Here is a 19215-nt window from a genome sequence, read left to right on the forward strand (position 1 = left end):
ATGCTTAAAAGTACAAAACTCACTAGGACCAGAGCCTACGGCCACACCACACTGAATGCGCCCGATCTCGTCTGATCTCGGAAGCTAAGCAGTGTCGGGCCTAGTTAGTACCTGGATGGGAGACCGCCTGGGAATACCAGGTGCTGTAGGCTTTTTTGTGCTCCAAGTTCAGGAAGTGAGCCATTTCTCAATTGCCTTTCAAAACTGCAAGGTCTAGCCGACTAGATGCTTAAAAGTACAAAACTCACTAGGCCCAGAGCCTACGGCCACACCACACTGAATGCGCCTGATCTCGTCTGATCTCGGAAGCTAAGCAGTGTCGGGCCTAGTTAGTACCTGGATGGGAGACCGCCTGGGAATACCAGGTGCTGTAGGCTTTTTTGTGCTCCAAGTTCAGGAAGTGAGCCATTTCTCAATTGCCTTTCAAAACTGCAAGGTCTAGCCGACTAGATGCTTAAAAGTACAAAACTCACTAGGCCCAGAGCCTACGGCCACACCACACTGAATGCGCCCGATCTCGTCTGATCTCGGAAGCTAAGCAGTGTCGGGCCTAGTTAGTACCTGGATGGGAGACCGCCTGGGAATACCAGGTGCTGTAGGCTTTTTTGTGCTCCAAGTTCAGGAAGTGAGCCATTTCTCAATTGCCTTTCAAAACTGCAAGGTCTAGCCGACTAGATGCTTAAAAGTACAAAACTCACTAGGACCAGAGCCTACGGCCACACCACACTGAATGCGCCCGATCTCGTCTGATCTCGGAAGCTAAGCAGTGTCGGGCCTAGTTAGTACCTGGATGGGAGACCGCCTGGGAATACCAGGTGCTGTAGGCTTTTTTGTGCTCCAAGTTCAGGAAGTGAGCCATTTCTCAATTGCCTTTCAAAACTGCAAGGTCTAGCCGACTAGATGCTTAAAAGTACAAAACTCACTAGGCCCAGAGCCTACGGCCACACCACACTGAATGCGCCCGATCTCGTCTGATCTCGGAAGCTAAGCAGTGTCGGGCCTAGTTAGTACCTGGATGGGAGACCGCCTGGGAATACCAGGTGCTGTAGGCTATTTTGTGCTCCATGATTAGTAATTGCGCAACTTCTCAATTACTTTTCAAATTTGGTATGTTTCCAAAATAATTTTATCCCGTTTTATAGCGGAAATGTTGGACAACATTATGAGGGCTGGAGCTACCTATTTACATATAATTAGCATACAGGTAGTGTGTTCATGGGTAATAAATCGACTTTCACATGTAATGCAGTACAGAGAATATTGAGTCCTTCAAGAGGCATGAAAGAAAGCCGTTATTGTGTTGATTGTTCTCTCCACCTCCCTGCAACAGAAACAGGATGGATGGATTAAAGTTATCCTACCAGACATAGGAGTCCTGAATGGGCCCACCAGTCTTATATATCTCGCCTGATCGAGCCTGATCGAGCGCTGATCGAGCGATGAGCGTGGTATCATGTTGCAAGTGGCTGCATGGCTTAGCTTACTAAATGCAAATGCATAAGAGTAATATTCTTAGCATTTCTAGAGCCTACGGCCACACCACACTGAATGCGCCCGATCTCGTCTGATCTCGGAAGCTAAGCAGTGTCGGGCCTAGTTAGTACCTGGATGGGAGACCGCCTGGGAATACCAGGTGCTGTAGGCTTTTTTGTGCTCCAAGTTCAGGAAGTGAGCCATTTCTCAATTGCCTTTCAAAACTGCAAGGTCTAGCCGACTAGATGCTTAAAAGTACAAAACTCACTAGGCCCAGAGCCTACGGCCACACCACACTGAATGCGCCTGATCTCGTCTGATCTCGGAAGCTAAGCAGTGTCGGGCCTAGTTAGTACCTGGATGGGAGACCGCCTGGGAATACCAGGTGCTGTAGGCTTTTTTGTGCTCCAAGTTCAGGAAGTGAGCCATTTCTCAATTGCCTTTCAAAACTGCAAGGTCTAGCCGACTATATGCTTAAAAGTACAAAACTCACTAGGCCCAGAGCCTACGGCCACACCACACTGAATGCGCCCGATCTCGTCTGATCTCGGAAGCTAAGCAGTGTCGGGCCTAGTTAGTACCTGGATGGGAGACCGCCTGGGAATACCAGGTGCTGTAGGCTTTTTTGTGCTCCAAGTTCAGGAAGTGAGCCATTTCTCAATTGCCTTTCAAAACTGCAAGGTCTAGCCGACTAGATGCTTAAAAGTACAAAACTCACTAGGCCCAGAGCCTACGGCCACACCACACTGAATGCGCCCGATCTCGTCTGATCTCGGAAGCTAAGCAGTGTCGGGCCTAGTTAGTACCTGGATGGGAGACCGCCTGGGAATACCAGGTGCTGTAGGCTTTTTTGTGCTCCAAGTTCAGGAAGTGAGCCATTTCTCAATTGCCTTTCAAAACTGCAAGGTCTAGCCGACTATATGCTTAAAAGTACAAAACTCACTAGGCCCAGAGCCTACGGCCACACCACACTGAATGCGCCCGATCTCGTCTGATCTCGGAAGCTAAGCAGTGTCGGGCCTAGTTAGTACCTGGATGGGAGACCGCCTGGGAATACCAGGTGCTGTAGGCTTTTTTGTGCTCCAAGTTCAGGAAGTGAGCCATTTCTCAATTGCCTTTCAAAACTGCAAGGTCTAGCCGACTAGATGCTTAAAAGTACAAAACTCACTAGGCCCAGAGCCTACGGCCACACCACACTGAATGCGCCCGATCTCGTCTGATCTCGGAAGCTAAGCAGTGTCGGGCCTAGTTAGTACCTGGATGGGAGACCGCCTGGGAATACCAGGTGCTGTAGGCTTTTTTGTGCTCCAAGTTCAGGAAGTGAGCCATTTCTCAATTGCCTTTCAAAACTGCAAGGTCTAGCCGACTAGATGCTTAAAAGTACAAAACTCACTAGGACCAGAGCCTACGGCCACACCACACTGAATGCGCCCGATCTCGTCTGATCTTGGAAGCTAAGCAGTGTCGGGCCTAGTTAGTACCTGGATGGGAGACCGCCTGGGAATACCAGGTGCTGTAGGCTTTTTTGTGCTCCAAGTTCAGGAAGTGAGCCATTTCTCAATTGCCTTTCAAAACTGCAAGGTCTAGCCGACTAGATGCTTAAAAGTACAAAACTCACTAGGCCCAGAGCCTACGGCCACACCACACTGAATGCGCCCGATCTCGTCTGATCTCGGAAGCTAAGCAGTGTCGGGCCTAGTTAGTACCTGGATGGGAGACCGCCTGGGAATACCAGGTGCTGTAGGCTATTTTGTGCTCCATGATTAGTAATTGCGCAACTTCTCAATTACTTTTCAAATTTGGTATGTTTCCAAAATAATTTTATCCCGTTTTATAGCGGAAATGTTGGACAACATTATGAGGGCTGGAGCTACCTATTTACATATAATTAGCATACAGGTAGTGTGTTCATGGGTAATAAATCGACTTTCACATGTAATGCAGTACAGAGAATATTGAGTCCTTCAAGAGGCATGAAAGAAAGCCGTTATTGTGTTGATTGTTCTCTCCACCTCCCTGCAACAGAAACAGGATGGATGGATTAAAGTTATCCTACCAGACATAGGAGTCCTGAATGGGCCCACCAGTCTTATATATCTCGCCTGATCGAGCCTGATCGAGCGCTGATCGAGCGATGAGCGTGGTATCATGTTGCAAGTGGCTGCATGGCTTAGCTTACTAAATGCAAATGCATAAGAGTAATATTCTTAGCATTTCTAGAGCCTACGGCCACACCACACTGAATGCGCCCGATCTCGTCTGATCTCGGAAGCTAAGCAGTGTCGGGCCTAGTTAGTACCTGGATGGGAGACCGCCTGGGAATACCAGGTGCTGTAGGCTTTTTTGTGCTCCAAGTTCAGGAAGTGAGCCATTTCTCAATTGCCTTTCAAAACTGCAAGGTCTAGCCGACTAGATGCTTAAAAGTACAAAACTCACTAGGCCCAGAGCCTACGGCCACACCACACTGAATGCGCCCGATCTCGTCTGATCTCGGAAGCTAAGCAGTGTCGGGCCTAGTTAGTACCTGGATGGGAGACCGCCTGGGAATACCAGGTGCTGTAGGCTTTTTTGTGCTCCAAGTTCAGGAAGTGAGCCATTTCTCAATTGCCTTTCAAAACTGCAAGGTCTAGCCGACTAGATGCTTAAAAGTACAAAACTCACTAGGACCAGAGCCTACGGCCACACCACACTGAATGCGCCCGATCTCGTCTGATCTCGGAAGCTAAGCAGTGTCGGGCCTAGTTAGTACCTGGATGGGAGACCGCCTGGGAATACCAGGTGCTGTAGGCTTTTTTGTGCTCCAAGTTCAGGAAGTGAGCCATTTCTCAATTGCCTTTCAAAACTGCAAGGTCTAGCCGACTAGATGCTTAAAAGTACAAAACTCACTAGGCCCAGAGCCTACGGCCACACCACACTGAATGCGCCCGATCTCGTCTGATCTCGGAAGCTAAGCAGTGTCGGGCCTAGTTAGTACCTGGATGGGAGACCGCCTGGGAATACCAGGTGCTGTAGGCTATTTTGTGCTCCATGATTAGTAATTGCACAACTTCTCAATTACTTTTCAAATTTGGTATGTTTCCAAAATAATTTTATCCCGTTTTATAGCGGAAATGTTGGACAACATTATGAGGGCTGGAGCTACCTATTTACATATAATTAGCATACAGGTAGTGTGTTCATGGGTAATAAATCGACTTTCACATGTAATGCAGTACAGAGAATATTGAGTCCTTCAAGAGGCATGAAAGAAAGCCGTTATTGTGTTGATTGTTCTCTCCACCTCCCTGCAACAGAAACAGGATGGATGGATTAAAGTTATCCTACCAGACATAGGAGTCCTGAATGGGCCCACCAGTCTTATATATCTCGCCTGATCGAGCCTGATCGAGCGCTGATCGAGCGATGAGCGTGGTATCATGTTGCAAGTGGCTGCATGGCTTAGCTTACTAAATGCAAATGCATAAGAGTAATATTCTTAGCATTTCTAGAGCCTACGGCCACACCACACTGAATGCGCCCGATCTCGTCTGATCTCGGAAGCTAAGCAGTGTCGGGCCTAGTTAGTACCTGGATGGGAGACCGCCTGGGAATACCAGGTGCTGTAGGCTTTTTTGTGCTCCAAGTTCAGGAAGTGAGCCATTTCTCAATTGCCTTTCAAAACTGCAAGGTCTAGCCGACTAGATGCTTAAAAGTACAAAACTCACTAGGCCCAGAGCCTACGGCCACACCACACTGAATGCGCCTGATCTCGTCTGATCTCGGAAGCTAAGCAGTGTCGGGCCTAGTTAGTACCTGGATGGGAGACCGCCTGGGAATACCAGGTGCTGTAGGCTTTTTTGTGCTCCAAGTTCAGGAAGTGAGCCATTTCTCAATTGCCTTTCAAAACTGCAAGGTCTAGCCGACTATATGCTTAAAAGTACAAAACTCACTAGGCCCAGAGCCTACGGCCACACCACACTGAATGCGCCCGATCTCGTCTGATCTCGGAAGCTAAGCAGTGTCGGGCCTAGTTAGTACCTGGATGGGAGACCGCCTGGGAATACCAGGTGCTGTAGGCTTTTTTGTGCTCCAAGTTCAGGAAGTGAGCCATTTCTCAATTGCCTTTCAAAACTGCAAGGTCTAGCCGACTAGATGCTTAAAAGTACAAAACTCACTAGGCCCAGAGCCTACGGCCACACCACACTGAATGCGCCCGATCTCGTCTGATCTCGGAAGCTAAGCAGTGTCGGGCCTAGTTAGTACCTGGATGGGAGACCGCCTGGGAATACCAGGTGCTGTAGGCTTTTTTGTGCTCCAAGTTCAGGAAGTGAGCCATTTCTCAATTGCCTTTCAAAACTGCAAGGTCTAGCCGACTAGATGCTTAAAAGTACAAAACTCACTAGGACCAGAGCCTACGGCCACACCACACTGAATGCGCCCGATCTCGTCTGATCTCGGAAGCTAAGCAGTGTCGGGCCTAGTTAGTACCTGGATGGGAGACCGCCTGGGAATACCAGGTGCTGTAGGCTTTTTTGTGCTCCAAGTTCAGGAAGTGAGCCATTTCTCAATTGCCTTTCAAAACTGCAAGGTCTAGCCGACTAGATGCTTAAAAGTACAAAACTCACTAGGCCCAGAGCCTACGGCCACACCACACTGAATGCGCCCGATCTCGTCTGATCTCGGAAGCTAAGCAGTGTCGGGCCTAGTTAGTACCTGGATGGGAGACCGCCTGGGAATACCAGGTGCTGTAGGCTATTTTGTGCTCCATGATTAGTAATTGCACAACTTCTCAATTACTTTTCAAATTTGGTATGTTTCCAAAATAATTGTATCCCGTTTTATAGCGGAAATGTTGGACAACATTATGAGGGCTGGAGCTACCTATTTACATATAATTAGCATACAGGTAGTGTGTTCATGGGTAATAAATCGACTTTCACATGTAATGCAGTACAGAGAATATTGAGTCCTTCAAGAGGCATGAAAGAAAGCCGTTATTGTGTTGATTGTTCTCTCCACCTCCCTGCAACAGAAACAGGATGGATGGATTAAAGTTATCCTACCAGACATAGGAGTCCTGAATGGGCCCACCAGTCTTATATATCTCGCCTGATCGAGCCTGATCGAGCGATGAGCGTGGTATCATGTTGCAAGTGGCTGCATGGCTTAGCTTACTAAATGCAAATGCATAAGAGTAATATTCTTAGCATTTCTAGAGCCTACGGCCACACCACACTGAATGCGCCCGATCTCGTCTGATCTCGGAAGCTAAGCAGTGTCGGGCCTAGTTAGTACCTGGATGGGAGACCGCCTGGGAATACCAGGTGCTGTAGGCTTTTTTTTTGCTCCAAGTTCAGGAAGTGAGCCATTTCTCAATTGCCTTTCAAAACTGCAAGGTCTAGCCGACTAGATGCTTAAAAGTACAAAACTCACTAGGCCCAGAGCCTACGGCCACACCACACTGAATGCGCCTGATCTCGTCTGATCTCGGAAGCTAAGCAGTGTCGGGCCTAGTTAGTACCTGGATGGGAGACCGCATGGGAATACCAGGTGCTGTAGGCTTTTTTGTGCTCCAAGTTCAGGAAGTGAGCCATTTCTCAATTGCCTTTCAAAACTGCAAGGTCTAGCCGACTAGATGCTTAAAAGTACAAAACTCACTAGGCCCAGAGCCTACGGCCACACCACACTGAATGCGCCCGATCTCGTCTGATCTCGGAAGCTAAGCAGTGTCGGGCCTAGTTAGTACCTGGATGGGAGACCGCCTGGGAATACCAGGTGCTGTAGGCTTTTTTGTGCTCCAAGTTCAGGAAGTGAGCCATTTCTCAATTGCCTTTCAAAACTGCAAGGTCTAGCCGACTAGATGCTTAAAAGTACAAAACTCACTAGGCCCAGAGCCTACGGCCACACCACACTGAATGCGCCCGATCTCGTCTGATCTCGGAAGCTAAGCAGTGTCGGGCCTAGTTAGTACCTGGATGGGAGACCGCCTGGGAATACCAGGTGCTGTAGGCTATTTCGTGCTCCATGATTAGTAATTGCGCAACTTCTCAATTACTTTTCAAATTTGGTATGTTTCCAAAATAATTGTATCCCGTTTTATAGCGGAAATGTTGGACAGCATTATGAGGGCTGGAGCTACCTATTTACATATAATTAGCATACAGGTAGTGTGTTCATGGGTAATAAATCGACTTTCACATGTAATGCAGTACAGAGAATATTGAGTCCTTCAAGAGGCATGAAAGAAAGCCGTTATTGTGTTGATTGTTCTCTCCACCTCCCTGCAACAGAAACAGGATGGATGGATTAAAGTTATCCTACCAGACATAGGAGTCCTGAATGGGCCCACCAGTCTTATATATCTCGCCTGATCGAGCCTGATCGAGCGCTGATCGAGCGATGAGCGTGGTATCATGTTGCAAGTGGCTGCATGGCTTAGCTTACTAAATGCAAATGCATAAGAGTAATATTCTTAGCATTTCTAGAGCCTACGGCCACACCACACTGAATGCGCCCGATCTCGTCTGATCTCGGAAGCTAAGCAGTGTCGGGCCTAGTTAGTACCTGGATGGGAGACCGCCTGGGAATACCAGGTGCTGTAGGCTTTTTTGTGCTCCAAGTTCAGGAAGTGAGCCATTTCTCAATTGCCTTTCAAAACTGCAAGGTCTAGCCGACTAGATGCTTAAAAGTACAAAACTCACTAGGCCCAGAGCCTACGGCCACACCACACTGAATGCGCCCGATCTCGTCTGATCTCGGAAGCTAAGCAGTGTCGGGCCTAGTTAGTACCTGGATGGGAGACCGCCTGGGAATACCAGGTGCTGTAGGCTTTTTTGTGCTCCAAGTTCAGGAAGTGAGCCATTTCTCAATTGCCTTTCAAAACTGCAAGGTCTAGCCGACTAGATGCTTAAAAGTACAAAACTCACTAGGACCAGAGCCTACGGCCACACCACACTGAATGCGCCCGATCTCGTCTGATCTCGGAAGCTAAGCAGTGTCGGGCCTAGTTAGTACCTGGATGGGAGACCGCCTGGGAATACCAGGTGCTGTAGGCTTTTTTGTGCTCCAAGTTCAGGAAGTGAGCCATTTCTCAATTGCCTTTCAAAACTGCAAGGTCTAGCCGACTAGATGCTTAAAAGTACAAAACTCACTAGGCCCAGAGCCTACGGCCACACCACACTGAATGCGCCCGATCTCGTCTGATCTCGGAAGCTAAGCAGTGTCGGGCCTAGTTAGTACCTGGATGGGAGACCGCCTGGGAATACCAGGTGCTGTAGGCTATTTTGTGCTCCATGATTAGTAATTGCACAACTTCTCAATTACTTTTCAAATTTGGTATGTTTCCAAAATAATTTTATCCCGTTTTATAGCGGAAATGTTGGACAACATTATGAGGGCTGGAGCTACCTATTTACATATAATTAGCATACAGGTAGTGTGTTCATGGGTAATAAATCGACTTTCACATGTAATGCAGTACAGAGAATATTGAGTCCTTCAAGAGGCATGAAAGAAAGCCGTTATTGTGTTGATTGTTCTCTCCACCTCCCTGCAACAGAAACAGGATGGATGGATTAAAGTTATCCTACCAGACATAGGAGTCCTGAATGGGCCCACCAGTCTTATATATCTCGCCTGATCGAGCCTGATCGAGCGCTGATCGAGCGATGAGCGTGGTATCATGTTGCAAGTGGCTGCATGGCTTAGCTTACTAAATGCAAATGCATAAGAGTAATATTCTTAGCATTTCTAGAGCCTACGGCCACACCACACTGAATGCGCCCGATCTCGTCTGATCTCGGAAGCTAAGCAGTGTCGGGCCTAGTTAGTACCTGGATGGGAGACCGCCTGGGAATACCAGGTGCTGTAGGCTTTTTTGTGCTCCAAGTTCAGGAAGTGAGCCATTTCTCAATTGCCTTTCAAAACTGCAAGGTCTAGCCGACTAGATGCTTAAAAGTACAAAACTCACTAGGCCCAGAGCCTACTGTTAGGGAGAATTCTCTGTTTAGGCTGAATTTCCCTACCTAGTGAGTCCCCCAGCAGCTTTGCTGGATTTCTGGAGTTTATTTTTTTTCTCCTGCCAAGAGTGAGACTCTTTTACCCTCACTCTTGGACATGTTGAACTGTGTTATCTTGGTTAAACCTTGTGTTGAATGGGCTATGGGGTCTTTTACTCCATAGGGCCTCATGTATTTTTGTGATGTGGGTTACACAGCACCCTCTGTGCCGTGACCCAGGAGTGTCCTAGGGACTCCCCAACATAGACTCCATACCCTGGGACTGACTACTGTCTCCCAGGGCATGTAAAGTCACCAAAGACTTTGCTAGTCTTGAATCCTGAACAGAACCAGTACAAACCATCATATTGTGGACGTACTGGCTGGGGCAATTCGATTGCCCCAGGGTCTGTTAGTCGAGGGGGCACGTCTCCGTCCCCCCTGATCGAGTTTTGGCTGGTGGCAGTGGAAACTACTTTTTATATTCGACCGCGAATATTTCCCTATGGGATTTCCCATTGTTTTAGGCTAACACATTTAATTATTTATTTACGGTAGCCTTAAACATCCCGCCGGTTTATATATTTCTTTTTATAACTCCGGTTGGGACTTTTTGCCAAAACTTGATTCTAAAATGGCGTTGGTGTTCGCCTCTGTAACTCTGACCCAAAGTGGAGCCCTTTGTTCCACTTTTGGCGGGCTTCTCCACAGAAGCCCTCCAAAGTGGTGCCACTCTGTCTGGGGTACTTAGGAGGGGTGGAGGGGGATTTAGGCACCCTGGACTGAGTTACCTTGGTAACTCAAGTCGCACTCCGTCCTGATTGGCCCAAGTGGTGAGCCGCCCGGCTCACCACGTAGCATGTTTGAGTGACAGCTAGGCTGGGTGAATGGGGGCTTGCTGCATAAAAGCAGGGCTTTGGGGACTGGGACTTCAGAAGTCGCCACAGGACCAAGAATCCGACGAGGGAAGAGCTGAGCCGACCTGCTTCGACGACACCACCCGGTGGAGCCCTGCTGAACCGTCTCACCACTTTTTCCCGACGACCGAGGAGAACTCTTAACGGAGTGGCTCCTTCCCTTAACTGGTGGGGACAACCAGTTTTCGCCTTCTTTCCGTTCTTTGAGGTATCTCGTGGCCGCCTTGCCTGTGCCAAGCACCCCGGCAACCGGAATACCACACTTTACCCCCCTACCGCGAAAGTCGGTACCAACCCTTTAACCGGAGGACTCCGCGGCTGGTTTCTTCCCGGGCAGTGCAACGACCCTCCTCTTCTGCTCTTCAGCGAGAACTTCTTCTCCCCTGACCGACGTCGAGCCCTGCTGCCACTGCCTGGAACAACTGCCACCGCTGGAGGATCCTTTCCGCTTAAGGTACTGTGTTCCGCCTGGCTTCCCTTGCCACCGACTGTACGGGGTAGATTTAGTCCCCGGCTTTCGAACCTGGGAGTGCCTGGGACACTTTGGCTAAACTTTCTGAGCCACTCTAAAACTCTTTTTGACTCTTTGCAAGACTTGAATCTCTAACTAACAGTGTGATCTTGGGCACCTTTTCGCTCCGGCTACTCTAAGAGTGGGCCCTGCCTAGTGACTTTTGCTCACCTGTGACTTTGTGCTTCTTTAAGCCTATTGCAAGTGTTCTGGACCTTAGAGTGGTGTGTTTAACCTATTTCTGCTTTTTCTCTCCCTTTCTTGGAAACTACTAGAGTGTCATCTAACGTTAAGCACTCACCTCTGTTTTAATTAAGTGGTGTTAACCTAGAGTTGTCTAGATAGGAGAAAGGATTGAATTTACTTTCATTATAACTGTGTTGAAGTGTTTTTACCATATTCGTTGCTAGAGTGTTTTTACTTATGTGTGTTTTTAAATAAATAACAATATTCTTTTGAAACCAAGCTCTGGTCAGTGTTTGCTTGTGCTATTGTGTTTTGGTACATATTGTGTATACTTTGCATACTGCCTAACTCTTCTTGAGAGAAGTCTGACTGCTCAGCCACAGCTACCAGGTAAATCTGGGTGGTACAGACTGCTACCAAAGGGGTTTACTGCTCTACCTGTAGTCTTAAATCTTTTGCAGTGTTCCCCAAGGGAACTGCACAGGTTTCTGCCTAACACTGGTGTAACTGCACAGGTTTCTGCCTAACACCTACGGCCACACCACACTGAATGCGCCTGATCTCGTCTGATCTCGGAAGCTAAGCAGTGTCGGGCCTAGTTAGTACCTGGATGGGAGACCGCCTGGGAATACCAGGTGCTGTAGGCTTTTTTGTGCTCCAAGTTCAGGAAGTGAGCCATTTCTCAATTGCCTTTCAAAACTGCAAGGTCTAGCCGACTATATGCTTAAAAGTACAAAACTCACTAGGCCCAGAGCCTACGGCCACACCACACTGAATGCGCCCGATCTCGTCTGATCTCGGAAGCTAAGCAGTGTCGGGCCTAGTTAGTACCTGGATGGGAGACCGCCTGGGAATACCAGGTGCTGTAGGCTTTTTTGTGCTCCAAGTTCAGGAAGTGAGCCATTTCTCAATTGCCTTTCAAAACTGCAAGGTCTAGCCGACTAGATGCTTAAAAGTACAAAACTCACTAGGCCCAGAGCCTACGGCCACACCACACTGAATGCGCCCGATCTCGTCTGATCTCGGAAGCTAAGCAGTGTCGGGCCTAGTTAGTACCTGGATGGGAGACCGCCTGGGAATACCAGGTGCTGTAGGCTTTTTTGTGCTCCAAGTTCAGGAAGTGAGCCATTTCTCAATTGCCTTTCAAAACTGCAAGGTCTAGCCGACTAGATGCTTAAAAGTACAAAACTCACTAGGACCAGAGCCTACGGCCACACCACACTGAATGCGCCCGATCTCGTCTGATCTCGGAAGCTAAGCAGTGTCGGGCCTAGTTAGTACCTGGATGGGAGACCGCCTGGGAATACCAGGTGCTGTAGGCTTTTTTGTGCTCCAAGTTCAGGAAGTGAGCCATTTCTCAATTGCCTTTCAAAACTGCAAGGTCTAGCCGACTAGATGCTTAAAAGTACAAAACTCACTAGGCCCAGAGCCTACGGCCACACCACACTGAATGCGCCTGATCTCGTCTGATCTCGGAAGCTAAGCAGTGTCGGGCCTAGTTAGTACCTGGATGGGAGACCGCCTGGGAATACCAGGTGCTGTAGGCTTTTTTGTGCTCCAAGTTCAGGAAGTGAGCCATTTCTCAATTGCCTTTCAAAACTGCAAGGTCTAGCCGACTAGATGCTTAAAAGTACAAAACTCACTAGGCCCAGAGCCTACGGCCACACCACACTGAATGCGCCCGATCTCGTCTGATCTCGGAAGCTAAGCAGTGTCGGGCCTAGTTAGTACCTGGATGGGAGACCGCCTGGGAATACCAGGTGCTGTAGGCTTTTTTGTGCTCCAAGTTCAGGAAGTGAGCCATTTCTCAATTGCCTTTCAAAACTGCAAGGTCTAGCCGACTAGATGCTTAAAAGTACAAAACTCACTAGGACCAGAGCCTACGGCCACACCACACTGAATGCGCCCGATCTCGTCTGATCTCGGAAGCTAAGCAGTGTCGGGCCTAGTTAGTACCTGGATGGGAGACCGCCTGGGAATACCAGGTGCTGTAGGCTTTTTTGTGCTCCAAGTTCAGGAAGTGAGCCATTTCTCAATTGCCTTTCAAAACTGCAAGGTCTAGCCGACTAGATGCTTAAAAGTACAAAACTCACTAGGCCCAGAGCCTACGGCCACACCACACTGAATGCGCCCGATCTCGTCTGATCTCGGAAGCTAAGCAGTGTCGGGCCTAGTTAGTACCTGGATGGGAGACCGCCTGGGAATACCAGGTGCTGTAGGCTATTTTGTGCTCCATGATTAGTAATTGCGCAACTTCTCAATTACTTTTCAAATTTGGTATGTTTCCAAAATAATTTTATCCCGTTTTATAGCGGAAATGTTGGACAACATTATGAGGGCTGGAGCTACCTATTTACATATAATTAGCATACAGGTAGTGTGTTCATGGGTAATAAATCGACTTTCACATGTAATGCAGTACAGAGAATATTGAGTCCTTCAAGAGGCATGAAAGAAAGCCGTTATTGTGTTGATTGTTCTCTCCACCTCCCTGCAACAGAAACAGGATGGATGGATTAAAGTTATCCTACCAGACATAGGAGTCCTGAATGGGCCCACCAGTCTTATATATCTCGCCTGATCGAGCCTGATCGAGCGCTGATCGAGCGATGAGCGTGGTATCATGTTGCAAGTGGCTGCATGGCTTAGCTTACTAAATGCAAATGCATAAGAGTAATATTCTTAGCATTTCTAGAGCCTACGGCCACACCACACTGAATGCGCCCGATCTCGTCTGATCTCGGAAGCTAAGCAGTGTCGGGCCTAGTTAGTACCTGGATGGGAGACCGCCTGGGAATACCAGGTGCTGTAGGCTTTTTTGTGCTCCAAGTTCAGGAAGTGAGCCATTTCTCAATTGCCTTTCAAAACTGCAAGGTCTAGCCGACTAGATGCTTAAAAGTACAAAACTCACTAGGCCCAGAGCCTACGGCCACACCACACTGAATGCGCCTGATCTCGTCTGATCTCGGAAGCTAAGCAGTGTCGGGCCTAGTTAGTACCTGGATGGGAGACCGCCTGGGAATACCAGGTGCTGTAGGCTTTTTTGTGCTCCAAGTTCAGGAAGTGAGCCATTTCTCAATTGCCTTTCAAAACTGCAAGGTCTAGCCGACTATATGCTTAAAAGTACAAAACTCACTAGGCCCAGAGCCTACGGCCACACCACACTGAATGCGCCCGATCTCGTCTGATCTCGGAAGCTAAGCAGTGTCGGGCCTAGTTAGTACCTGGATGGGAGACCGCCTGGGAATACCAGGTGCTGTAGGCTTTTTTGTGCTCCAAGTTCAGGAAGTGAGCCATTTCTCAATTGCCTTTCAAAACTGCAAGGTCTAGCCGACTAGATGCTTAAAAGTACAAAACTCACTAGGCCCAGAGCCTACGGCCACACCACACTGAATGCGCCCGATCTCGTCTGATCTCGGAAGCTAAGCAGTGTCGGGCCTAGTTAGTACCTGGATGGGAGACCGCCTGGGAATACCAGGTGCTGTAGGCTTTTTTGTGCTCCAAGTTCAGGAAGTGAGCCATTTCTCAATTGCCTTTCAAAACTGCAAGGTCTAGCCGACTATATGCTTAAAAGTACAAAACTCACTAGGCCCAGAGCCTACGGCCACACCACACTGAATGCGCCCGATCTCGTCTGATCTCGGAAGCTAAGCAGTGTCGGGCCTAGTTAGTACCTGGATGGGAGACCGCCTGGGAATACCAGGTGCTGTAGGCTTTTTTGTGCTCCAAGTTCAGGAAGTGAGCCATTTCTCAATTGCCTTTCAAAACTGCAAGGTCTAGCCGACTAGATGCTTAAAAGTACAAAACTCACTAGGCCCAGAGCCTACGGCCACACCACACTGAATGCGCCCGATCTCGTCTGATCTCGGAAGCTAAGCAGTGTCGGGCCTAGTTAGTACCTGGATGGGAGACCGCCTGGGAATACCAGGTGCTGTAGGCTTTTTTGTGCTCCAAGTTCAGGAAGTGAGCCATTTCTCAATTGCCTTTCAAAACTGCAAGGTCTAGCCGACTAGATGCTTAAAAGTACAAAACTCACTAGGACCAGAGCCTACGGCCACACCACACTGAATGCGCCCGATCTCGTCTGATCTTGGAAGCTAAGCAGTGTCGGGCCTAGTTAGTACCTGGATGGGAGACCGCCTGGGAATACCAGGTGCTGTAGGCTTTTTTGTGCTCCAAGTTCAGGAAGTGAGCCATTTCTCAATTGCCTTTCAAAACTGCAAGGTCTAGCCGACTAGATGCTTAAAAGTACAAAACTCACTAGGCCCAGAGCCTACGGCCACACCACACTGAATGCGCCCGATCTCGTCTGATCTCGGAAGCTAAGCAGTGTCGGGCCTAGTTAGTACCTGGATGGGAGACCGCCTGGGAATACCAGGTGCTGTAGGCTATTTTGTGCTCCATGATTAGTAATTGCGCAACTTCTCAATTACTTTTCAAATTTGGTATGTTTCCAAAATAATTTTATCCCGTTTTATAGCGGAAATGTTGGACAACATTATGAGGGCTGGAGCTACCTATTTACATATAATTAGCATACAGGTAGTGTGTTCATGGGTAATAAATCGACTTTCACATGTAATGCAGTACAGAGAATATTGAGTCCTTCAAGAGGCATGAAAGAAAGCCGTTATTGTGTTGATTGTTCTCTCCACCTCCCTGCAACAGAAACAGGATGGATGGATTAAAGTTATCCTACCAGACATAGGAGTCCTGAATGGGCCCACCAGTCTTATATATCTCGCCTGATCGAGCCTGATCGAGCGCTGATCGAGCGATGAGCGTGGTATCATGTTGCAAGTGGCTGCATGGCTTAGCTTACTAAATGCAAATGCATAAGAGTAATATTCTTAGCATTTCTAGAGCCTACGGCCACACCACACTGAATGCGCCCGATCTCGTCTGATCTCGGAAGCTAAGCAGTGTCGGGCCTAGTTAGTACCTGGATGGGAGACCGCCTGGGAATACCAGGTGCTGTAGGCTTTTTTGTGCTCCAAGTTCAGGAAGTGAGCCATTTCTCAATTGCCTTTCAAAACTGCAAGGTCTAGCCGACTAGATGCTTAAAAGTACAAAACTCACTAGGCCCAGAGCCTACGGCCACACCACACTGAATGCGCCCGATCTCGTCTGATCTCGGAAGCTAAGCAGTGTCGGGCCTAGTTAGTACCTGGATGGGAGACCGCCTGGGAATACCAGGTGCTGTAGGCTTTTTTGTGCTCCAAGTTCAGGAAGTGAGCCATTTCTCAATTGCCTTTCAAAACTGCAAGGTCTAGCCGACTAGATGCTTAAAAGTACAAAACTCACTAGGACCAGAGCCTACGGCCACACCACACTGAATGCGCCCGATCTCGTCTGATCTCGGAAGCTAAGCAGTGTCGGGCCTAGTTAGTACCTGGATGGGAGACCGCCTGGGAATACCAGGTGCTGTAGGCTTTTTTGTGCTCCAAGTTCAGGAAGTGAGCCATTTCTCAATTGCCTTTCAAAACTGCAAGGTCTAGCCGACTAGATGCTTAAAAGTACAAAACTCACTAGGCCCAGAGCCTACGGCCACACCACACTGAATGCGCCCGATCTCGTCTGATCTCGGAAGCTAAGCAGTGTCGGGCCTAGTTAGTACCTGGATGGGAGACCGCCTGGGAATACCAGGTGCTGTAGGCTATTTTGTGCTCCATGATTAGTAATTGCACAACTTCTCAATTACTTTTCAAATTTGGTATGTTTCCAAAATAATTTTATCCCGTTTTATAGCGGAAATGTTGGACAACATTATGAGGGCTGGAGCTACCTATTTACATATAATTAGCATACAGGTAGTGTGTTCATGGGTAATAAATCGACTTTCACATGTAATGCAGTACAGAGAATATTGAGTCCTTCAAGAGGCATGAAAGAAAGCCGTTATTGTGTTGATTGTTCTCTCCACCTCCCTGCAACAGAAACAGGATGGATGGATTAAAGTTATCCTACCAGACATAGGAGTCCTGAATGGGCCCACCAGTCTTATATATCTCGCCTGATCGAGCCTGATCGAGCGCTGATCGAGCGATGAGCGTGGTATCATGTTGCAAGTGGCTGCATGGCTTAGCTTACTAAATGCAAATGCATAAGAGTAATATTCTTAGCATTTCTAGAGCCTACGGCCACACCACACTGAATGCGCCCGATCTCGTCTGATCTCGGAAGCTAAGCAGTGTCGGGCCTAGTTAGTACCTGGATGGGAGACCGCCTGGGAATACCAGGTGCTGTAGGCTTTTTTGTGCTCCAAGTTCAGGAAGTGAGCCATTTCTCAATTGCCTTTCAAAACTGCAAGGTCTAGCCGACTAGATGCTTAAAAGTACAAAACTCACTAGGCCCAGAGCCTACTGTTAGGGAGAATTCTCTGTTTAGGCTGAATTTCCCTACCTAGTGAGTCCCCCAGCAGCTTTGCTGGATTTCTGGAGTTTATTTTTTTTCTCCTGCCAAGAGTGAGACTCTTTTACCCTCACTCTTGGACATGTTGAACTGTGTTATCTTGGTTAAACCTTGTGTTGAATGGGCTATGGGGTCTTTTACTCCATAGGGCCTCATGTATTTTTGTGATGTGGGTTACACAGCACCCTCTGTGCCGTGACCCAGGAGTGTCCTAGGGACTCCCCAACATAGACTCCATACCCTGGGACTGACTACTGTCTCCCAGGGCATGTAAAGTCACCAAAGACTTTGCTAGTCTTGAATCCTGAACAGAACCAGTACAAACCATCATATTGTGGACGTACTGGCTGGGGCAATTCGATTGCCCCAGGGTCTGTTAGTCGAGGGGGCACGTCTCCGTCCCCCCTGATCGAGTTTTGGCTGGTGGCAGTGGAAACTACTTTTTATATTCGACCGCGAATATTTCCCTATGGGATTTCCCATTGTTTTAGGCTAACACATTTAATTATTTATTTACGGTAGCCTTAAACATCCCGCCGGTTTATATATTTCTTTTTATAACTCCGGTTGGGACTTTTTGCCAAAACTTGATTCTAAAATGGCGTTGGTGTTCGCCTCTGTAACTCTGACCCAAAGTGGAGCCCTTTGTTCCACTTTTGGCGGGCTTCTCCACAGAAGCCCTCCAAAGTGGTGCCACTCTGTCTGGGGTACTTAGGAGGGGTGGAGGGGGATTTAGGCACCCTGGACTGAGTTACCTTGGTAACTCAAGTCGCACTCCGTCCTGATTGGCCCAAGTGGTGAGCCGCCCGGCTCACCACGTAGCATGTTTGAGTGACAGCTAGGCTGGGTGAATGGGGGCTTGCTGCATAAAAGCAGGGCTTTGGGGACTGGGACTTCAGAAGTCGCCACAGGACCAAGAATCCGACGAGGGAAGAGCTGAGCCGACCTGCTTCGACGACACCACCCGGTGGAGCCCTGCTGAACCGTCTCACCACTTTTTCCCGACGACCGAGGAGAACTCTTAACGGAGTGGCTCCTTCCCTTAACTGGTGGGGACAACCAGTTTTCGCCTTCTTTCCGTTCTTTGAGGTATCTCGTGGCCGCCTTGCCTGTGCCAAGCACCCCGGCAACCGGAATACCACACTTTACCCCCCTACCGCGAAAGTCGGTACCAACCCTTTAACCGGAGGACTCCGCGGCTGGTTTCTTCCCGGGCAGTGCAACGACCCTCCTCTTCTGCTCTTCAGCGAGAACTTCTTCTCCCCTGACCGACGTCGAGCCCTGCTGCCACTGCCTGGAACAACTGCCACCGCTGGAGGATCCTTTCCGCTTAAGGTACTGTGTTCCGCCTGGCTTCCCTTGCCACCGACTGTACGGGGTAGATTTAGTCCCCGGCTTTCGAACCTGGGAGTGCCTGGGACACTTTGGCTAAACTTTCTGAGCCACTCTAAAACTCTTTTTGACTCTTTGCAAGACTTGAATCTCTAACTAACAGTGTGATCTTGGGCACCTTTTCGCTCCGGCTACTCTAAGAGTGGGCCCTGCCTAGTGACTTTTGCTCACCTGTGACTTTGTGCTTCTTTAAGCCTATTGCAAGTGTTCTGGACCTTAGAGTGGTGTGTTTAACCTATTTCTGCTTTTTCTCTCCCTTTCTTGGAAACTACTAGAGTGTCATCTAACGTTAAGCACTCACCTCTGTTTTAATTAAGTGGTGTTAACCTAGAGTTGTCTAGATAGGAGA

General features: G+C 48.6%; 53 non-coding genes across 53 annotated transcripts; all 53 read left to right on the top strand.

Annotated features, from left to right (window-relative positions):
- Window positions 1–33: 33 nt before the first annotated feature.
- Window positions 34–152, top strand: LOC138551925 (5S ribosomal RNA). Its single transcript, XR_011295626.1, has one exon. It is a non-coding gene; the product is annotated as a 5S ribosomal RNA (ribosomal RNA).
- Window positions 153–258: 106 nt separating this feature from the next.
- On the top strand, window positions 259–377 carry LOC138552701 (5S ribosomal RNA). Its single transcript, XR_011296379.1, has one exon. It is a non-coding gene; the product is annotated as a 5S ribosomal RNA (ribosomal RNA).
- A 106-nt stretch (window positions 378–483) lies between these two features.
- LOC138551927 (5S ribosomal RNA) lies at window positions 484–602 on the top strand. Its single transcript, XR_011295628.1, has one exon. It is a non-coding gene; the product is annotated as a 5S ribosomal RNA (ribosomal RNA).
- Window positions 603–708: 106 nt separating this feature from the next.
- On the top strand, window positions 709–827 carry LOC138551928 (5S ribosomal RNA). Its single transcript, XR_011295629.1, has one exon. It is a non-coding gene; the product is annotated as a 5S ribosomal RNA (ribosomal RNA).
- A 106-nt stretch (window positions 828–933) lies between these two features.
- LOC138551929 (5S ribosomal RNA) lies at window positions 934–1052 on the top strand. The gene has a single exon (XR_011295631.1). It is a non-coding gene; the product is annotated as a 5S ribosomal RNA (ribosomal RNA).
- A 474-nt stretch (window positions 1053–1526) lies between these two features.
- Window positions 1527–1645, top strand: LOC138551930 (5S ribosomal RNA). The gene has a single exon (XR_011295632.1). It is a non-coding gene; the product is annotated as a 5S ribosomal RNA (ribosomal RNA).
- Window positions 1646–1751: 106 nt separating this feature from the next.
- On the top strand, window positions 1752–1870 carry LOC138552702 (5S ribosomal RNA). Its single transcript, XR_011296380.1, has one exon. It is a non-coding gene; the product is annotated as a 5S ribosomal RNA (ribosomal RNA).
- A 106-nt stretch (window positions 1871–1976) lies between these two features.
- LOC138551931 (5S ribosomal RNA) lies at window positions 1977–2095 on the top strand. The gene has a single exon (XR_011295633.1). It is a non-coding gene; the product is annotated as a 5S ribosomal RNA (ribosomal RNA).
- A 106-nt stretch (window positions 2096–2201) lies between these two features.
- Window positions 2202–2320, top strand: LOC138551932 (5S ribosomal RNA). The gene has a single exon (XR_011295634.1). It is a non-coding gene; the product is annotated as a 5S ribosomal RNA (ribosomal RNA).
- A 106-nt stretch (window positions 2321–2426) lies between these two features.
- Window positions 2427–2545, top strand: LOC138551933 (5S ribosomal RNA). Its single transcript, XR_011295635.1, has one exon. It is a non-coding gene; the product is annotated as a 5S ribosomal RNA (ribosomal RNA).
- A 106-nt stretch (window positions 2546–2651) lies between these two features.
- Window positions 2652–2770, top strand: LOC138551935 (5S ribosomal RNA). The gene has a single exon (XR_011295636.1). It is a non-coding gene; the product is annotated as a 5S ribosomal RNA (ribosomal RNA).
- Window positions 2771–2876: 106 nt separating this feature from the next.
- Window positions 2877–2995, top strand: LOC138552980 (5S ribosomal RNA). The gene has a single exon (XR_011296658.1). It is a non-coding gene; the product is annotated as a 5S ribosomal RNA (ribosomal RNA).
- Window positions 2996–3101: 106 nt separating this feature from the next.
- Window positions 3102–3220, top strand: LOC138551936 (5S ribosomal RNA). The gene has a single exon (XR_011295637.1). It is a non-coding gene; the product is annotated as a 5S ribosomal RNA (ribosomal RNA).
- Window positions 3221–3694: 474 nt separating this feature from the next.
- Window positions 3695–3813, top strand: LOC138551937 (5S ribosomal RNA). Its single transcript, XR_011295638.1, has one exon. It is a non-coding gene; the product is annotated as a 5S ribosomal RNA (ribosomal RNA).
- Window positions 3814–3919: 106 nt separating this feature from the next.
- On the top strand, window positions 3920–4038 carry LOC138551939 (5S ribosomal RNA). The gene has a single exon (XR_011295640.1). It is a non-coding gene; the product is annotated as a 5S ribosomal RNA (ribosomal RNA).
- A 106-nt stretch (window positions 4039–4144) lies between these two features.
- On the top strand, window positions 4145–4263 carry LOC138551940 (5S ribosomal RNA). Its single transcript, XR_011295641.1, has one exon. It is a non-coding gene; the product is annotated as a 5S ribosomal RNA (ribosomal RNA).
- A 106-nt stretch (window positions 4264–4369) lies between these two features.
- LOC138551941 (5S ribosomal RNA) lies at window positions 4370–4488 on the top strand. The gene has a single exon (XR_011295642.1). It is a non-coding gene; the product is annotated as a 5S ribosomal RNA (ribosomal RNA).
- Window positions 4489–4962: 474 nt separating this feature from the next.
- On the top strand, window positions 4963–5081 carry LOC138551942 (5S ribosomal RNA). The gene has a single exon (XR_011295643.1). It is a non-coding gene; the product is annotated as a 5S ribosomal RNA (ribosomal RNA).
- A 106-nt stretch (window positions 5082–5187) lies between these two features.
- Window positions 5188–5306, top strand: LOC138552703 (5S ribosomal RNA). The gene has a single exon (XR_011296381.1). It is a non-coding gene; the product is annotated as a 5S ribosomal RNA (ribosomal RNA).
- Window positions 5307–5412: 106 nt separating this feature from the next.
- LOC138551943 (5S ribosomal RNA) lies at window positions 5413–5531 on the top strand. The gene has a single exon (XR_011295644.1). It is a non-coding gene; the product is annotated as a 5S ribosomal RNA (ribosomal RNA).
- A 106-nt stretch (window positions 5532–5637) lies between these two features.
- On the top strand, window positions 5638–5756 carry LOC138551944 (5S ribosomal RNA). The gene has a single exon (XR_011295645.1). It is a non-coding gene; the product is annotated as a 5S ribosomal RNA (ribosomal RNA).
- Window positions 5757–5862: 106 nt separating this feature from the next.
- On the top strand, window positions 5863–5981 carry LOC138551945 (5S ribosomal RNA). Its single transcript, XR_011295646.1, has one exon. It is a non-coding gene; the product is annotated as a 5S ribosomal RNA (ribosomal RNA).
- Window positions 5982–6087: 106 nt separating this feature from the next.
- Window positions 6088–6206, top strand: LOC138551946 (5S ribosomal RNA). Its single transcript, XR_011295647.1, has one exon. It is a non-coding gene; the product is annotated as a 5S ribosomal RNA (ribosomal RNA).
- Window positions 6207–6669: 463 nt separating this feature from the next.
- On the top strand, window positions 6670–6788 carry LOC138551947 (5S ribosomal RNA). Its single transcript, XR_011295648.1, has one exon. It is a non-coding gene; the product is annotated as a 5S ribosomal RNA (ribosomal RNA).
- A 107-nt stretch (window positions 6789–6895) lies between these two features.
- LOC138552927 (5S ribosomal RNA) lies at window positions 6896–7014 on the top strand. Its single transcript, XR_011296605.1, has one exon. It is a non-coding gene; the product is annotated as a 5S ribosomal RNA (ribosomal RNA).
- Window positions 7015–7120: 106 nt separating this feature from the next.
- Window positions 7121–7239, top strand: LOC138551948 (5S ribosomal RNA). Its single transcript, XR_011295649.1, has one exon. It is a non-coding gene; the product is annotated as a 5S ribosomal RNA (ribosomal RNA).
- Window positions 7240–7345: 106 nt separating this feature from the next.
- LOC138551951 (5S ribosomal RNA) lies at window positions 7346–7464 on the top strand. Its single transcript, XR_011295651.1, has one exon. It is a non-coding gene; the product is annotated as a 5S ribosomal RNA (ribosomal RNA).
- A 474-nt stretch (window positions 7465–7938) lies between these two features.
- Window positions 7939–8057, top strand: LOC138551952 (5S ribosomal RNA). The gene has a single exon (XR_011295652.1). It is a non-coding gene; the product is annotated as a 5S ribosomal RNA (ribosomal RNA).
- Window positions 8058–8163: 106 nt separating this feature from the next.
- On the top strand, window positions 8164–8282 carry LOC138551953 (5S ribosomal RNA). The gene has a single exon (XR_011295653.1). It is a non-coding gene; the product is annotated as a 5S ribosomal RNA (ribosomal RNA).
- A 106-nt stretch (window positions 8283–8388) lies between these two features.
- LOC138551954 (5S ribosomal RNA) lies at window positions 8389–8507 on the top strand. The gene has a single exon (XR_011295654.1). It is a non-coding gene; the product is annotated as a 5S ribosomal RNA (ribosomal RNA).
- Window positions 8508–8613: 106 nt separating this feature from the next.
- LOC138551955 (5S ribosomal RNA) lies at window positions 8614–8732 on the top strand. The gene has a single exon (XR_011295655.1). It is a non-coding gene; the product is annotated as a 5S ribosomal RNA (ribosomal RNA).
- Window positions 8733–9206: 474 nt separating this feature from the next.
- On the top strand, window positions 9207–9325 carry LOC138551957 (5S ribosomal RNA). The gene has a single exon (XR_011295657.1). It is a non-coding gene; the product is annotated as a 5S ribosomal RNA (ribosomal RNA).
- A 2266-nt stretch (window positions 9326–11591) lies between these two features.
- Window positions 11592–11710, top strand: LOC138553099 (5S ribosomal RNA). The gene has a single exon (XR_011296776.1). It is a non-coding gene; the product is annotated as a 5S ribosomal RNA (ribosomal RNA).
- Window positions 11711–11816: 106 nt separating this feature from the next.
- Window positions 11817–11935, top strand: LOC138551958 (5S ribosomal RNA). Its single transcript, XR_011295658.1, has one exon. It is a non-coding gene; the product is annotated as a 5S ribosomal RNA (ribosomal RNA).
- Window positions 11936–12041: 106 nt separating this feature from the next.
- On the top strand, window positions 12042–12160 carry LOC138551959 (5S ribosomal RNA). The gene has a single exon (XR_011295659.1). It is a non-coding gene; the product is annotated as a 5S ribosomal RNA (ribosomal RNA).
- A 106-nt stretch (window positions 12161–12266) lies between these two features.
- On the top strand, window positions 12267–12385 carry LOC138551960 (5S ribosomal RNA). Its single transcript, XR_011295660.1, has one exon. It is a non-coding gene; the product is annotated as a 5S ribosomal RNA (ribosomal RNA).
- Window positions 12386–12491: 106 nt separating this feature from the next.
- On the top strand, window positions 12492–12610 carry LOC138552704 (5S ribosomal RNA). Its single transcript, XR_011296382.1, has one exon. It is a non-coding gene; the product is annotated as a 5S ribosomal RNA (ribosomal RNA).
- A 106-nt stretch (window positions 12611–12716) lies between these two features.
- Window positions 12717–12835, top strand: LOC138551961 (5S ribosomal RNA). Its single transcript, XR_011295661.1, has one exon. It is a non-coding gene; the product is annotated as a 5S ribosomal RNA (ribosomal RNA).
- A 106-nt stretch (window positions 12836–12941) lies between these two features.
- Window positions 12942–13060, top strand: LOC138551963 (5S ribosomal RNA). The gene has a single exon (XR_011295663.1). It is a non-coding gene; the product is annotated as a 5S ribosomal RNA (ribosomal RNA).
- A 106-nt stretch (window positions 13061–13166) lies between these two features.
- On the top strand, window positions 13167–13285 carry LOC138551964 (5S ribosomal RNA). Its single transcript, XR_011295664.1, has one exon. It is a non-coding gene; the product is annotated as a 5S ribosomal RNA (ribosomal RNA).
- A 474-nt stretch (window positions 13286–13759) lies between these two features.
- On the top strand, window positions 13760–13878 carry LOC138551965 (5S ribosomal RNA). The gene has a single exon (XR_011295665.1). It is a non-coding gene; the product is annotated as a 5S ribosomal RNA (ribosomal RNA).
- A 106-nt stretch (window positions 13879–13984) lies between these two features.
- On the top strand, window positions 13985–14103 carry LOC138552705 (5S ribosomal RNA). The gene has a single exon (XR_011296383.1). It is a non-coding gene; the product is annotated as a 5S ribosomal RNA (ribosomal RNA).
- Window positions 14104–14209: 106 nt separating this feature from the next.
- Window positions 14210–14328, top strand: LOC138551966 (5S ribosomal RNA). The gene has a single exon (XR_011295666.1). It is a non-coding gene; the product is annotated as a 5S ribosomal RNA (ribosomal RNA).
- Window positions 14329–14434: 106 nt separating this feature from the next.
- Window positions 14435–14553, top strand: LOC138551967 (5S ribosomal RNA). The gene has a single exon (XR_011295667.1). It is a non-coding gene; the product is annotated as a 5S ribosomal RNA (ribosomal RNA).
- Window positions 14554–14659: 106 nt separating this feature from the next.
- Window positions 14660–14778, top strand: LOC138551968 (5S ribosomal RNA). Its single transcript, XR_011295668.1, has one exon. It is a non-coding gene; the product is annotated as a 5S ribosomal RNA (ribosomal RNA).
- A 106-nt stretch (window positions 14779–14884) lies between these two features.
- On the top strand, window positions 14885–15003 carry LOC138551969 (5S ribosomal RNA). The gene has a single exon (XR_011295669.1). It is a non-coding gene; the product is annotated as a 5S ribosomal RNA (ribosomal RNA).
- Window positions 15004–15109: 106 nt separating this feature from the next.
- LOC138552981 (5S ribosomal RNA) lies at window positions 15110–15228 on the top strand. The gene has a single exon (XR_011296659.1). It is a non-coding gene; the product is annotated as a 5S ribosomal RNA (ribosomal RNA).
- A 106-nt stretch (window positions 15229–15334) lies between these two features.
- LOC138551970 (5S ribosomal RNA) lies at window positions 15335–15453 on the top strand. Its single transcript, XR_011295670.1, has one exon. It is a non-coding gene; the product is annotated as a 5S ribosomal RNA (ribosomal RNA).
- Window positions 15454–15927: 474 nt separating this feature from the next.
- LOC138551971 (5S ribosomal RNA) lies at window positions 15928–16046 on the top strand. The gene has a single exon (XR_011295671.1). It is a non-coding gene; the product is annotated as a 5S ribosomal RNA (ribosomal RNA).
- A 106-nt stretch (window positions 16047–16152) lies between these two features.
- LOC138551972 (5S ribosomal RNA) lies at window positions 16153–16271 on the top strand. The gene has a single exon (XR_011295672.1). It is a non-coding gene; the product is annotated as a 5S ribosomal RNA (ribosomal RNA).
- A 106-nt stretch (window positions 16272–16377) lies between these two features.
- Window positions 16378–16496, top strand: LOC138551974 (5S ribosomal RNA). The gene has a single exon (XR_011295674.1). It is a non-coding gene; the product is annotated as a 5S ribosomal RNA (ribosomal RNA).
- Window positions 16497–16602: 106 nt separating this feature from the next.
- Window positions 16603–16721, top strand: LOC138551975 (5S ribosomal RNA). Its single transcript, XR_011295675.1, has one exon. It is a non-coding gene; the product is annotated as a 5S ribosomal RNA (ribosomal RNA).
- A 474-nt stretch (window positions 16722–17195) lies between these two features.
- On the top strand, window positions 17196–17314 carry LOC138551977 (5S ribosomal RNA). The gene has a single exon (XR_011295676.1). It is a non-coding gene; the product is annotated as a 5S ribosomal RNA (ribosomal RNA).
- Window positions 17315–19215: the final 1901 nt, after the last annotated feature.

Source organism: Ambystoma mexicanum, unplaced genomic scaffold, assembly GCF_040938575.1.
Source record: "Ambystoma mexicanum isolate Mex_15411 unplaced genomic scaffold, UKY_AmexF1_1 Mex_scaf106, whole genome shotgun sequence".
NCBI lineage: Eukaryota > Metazoa > Chordata > Amphibia > Caudata > Ambystomatidae > Ambystoma > Ambystoma mexicanum.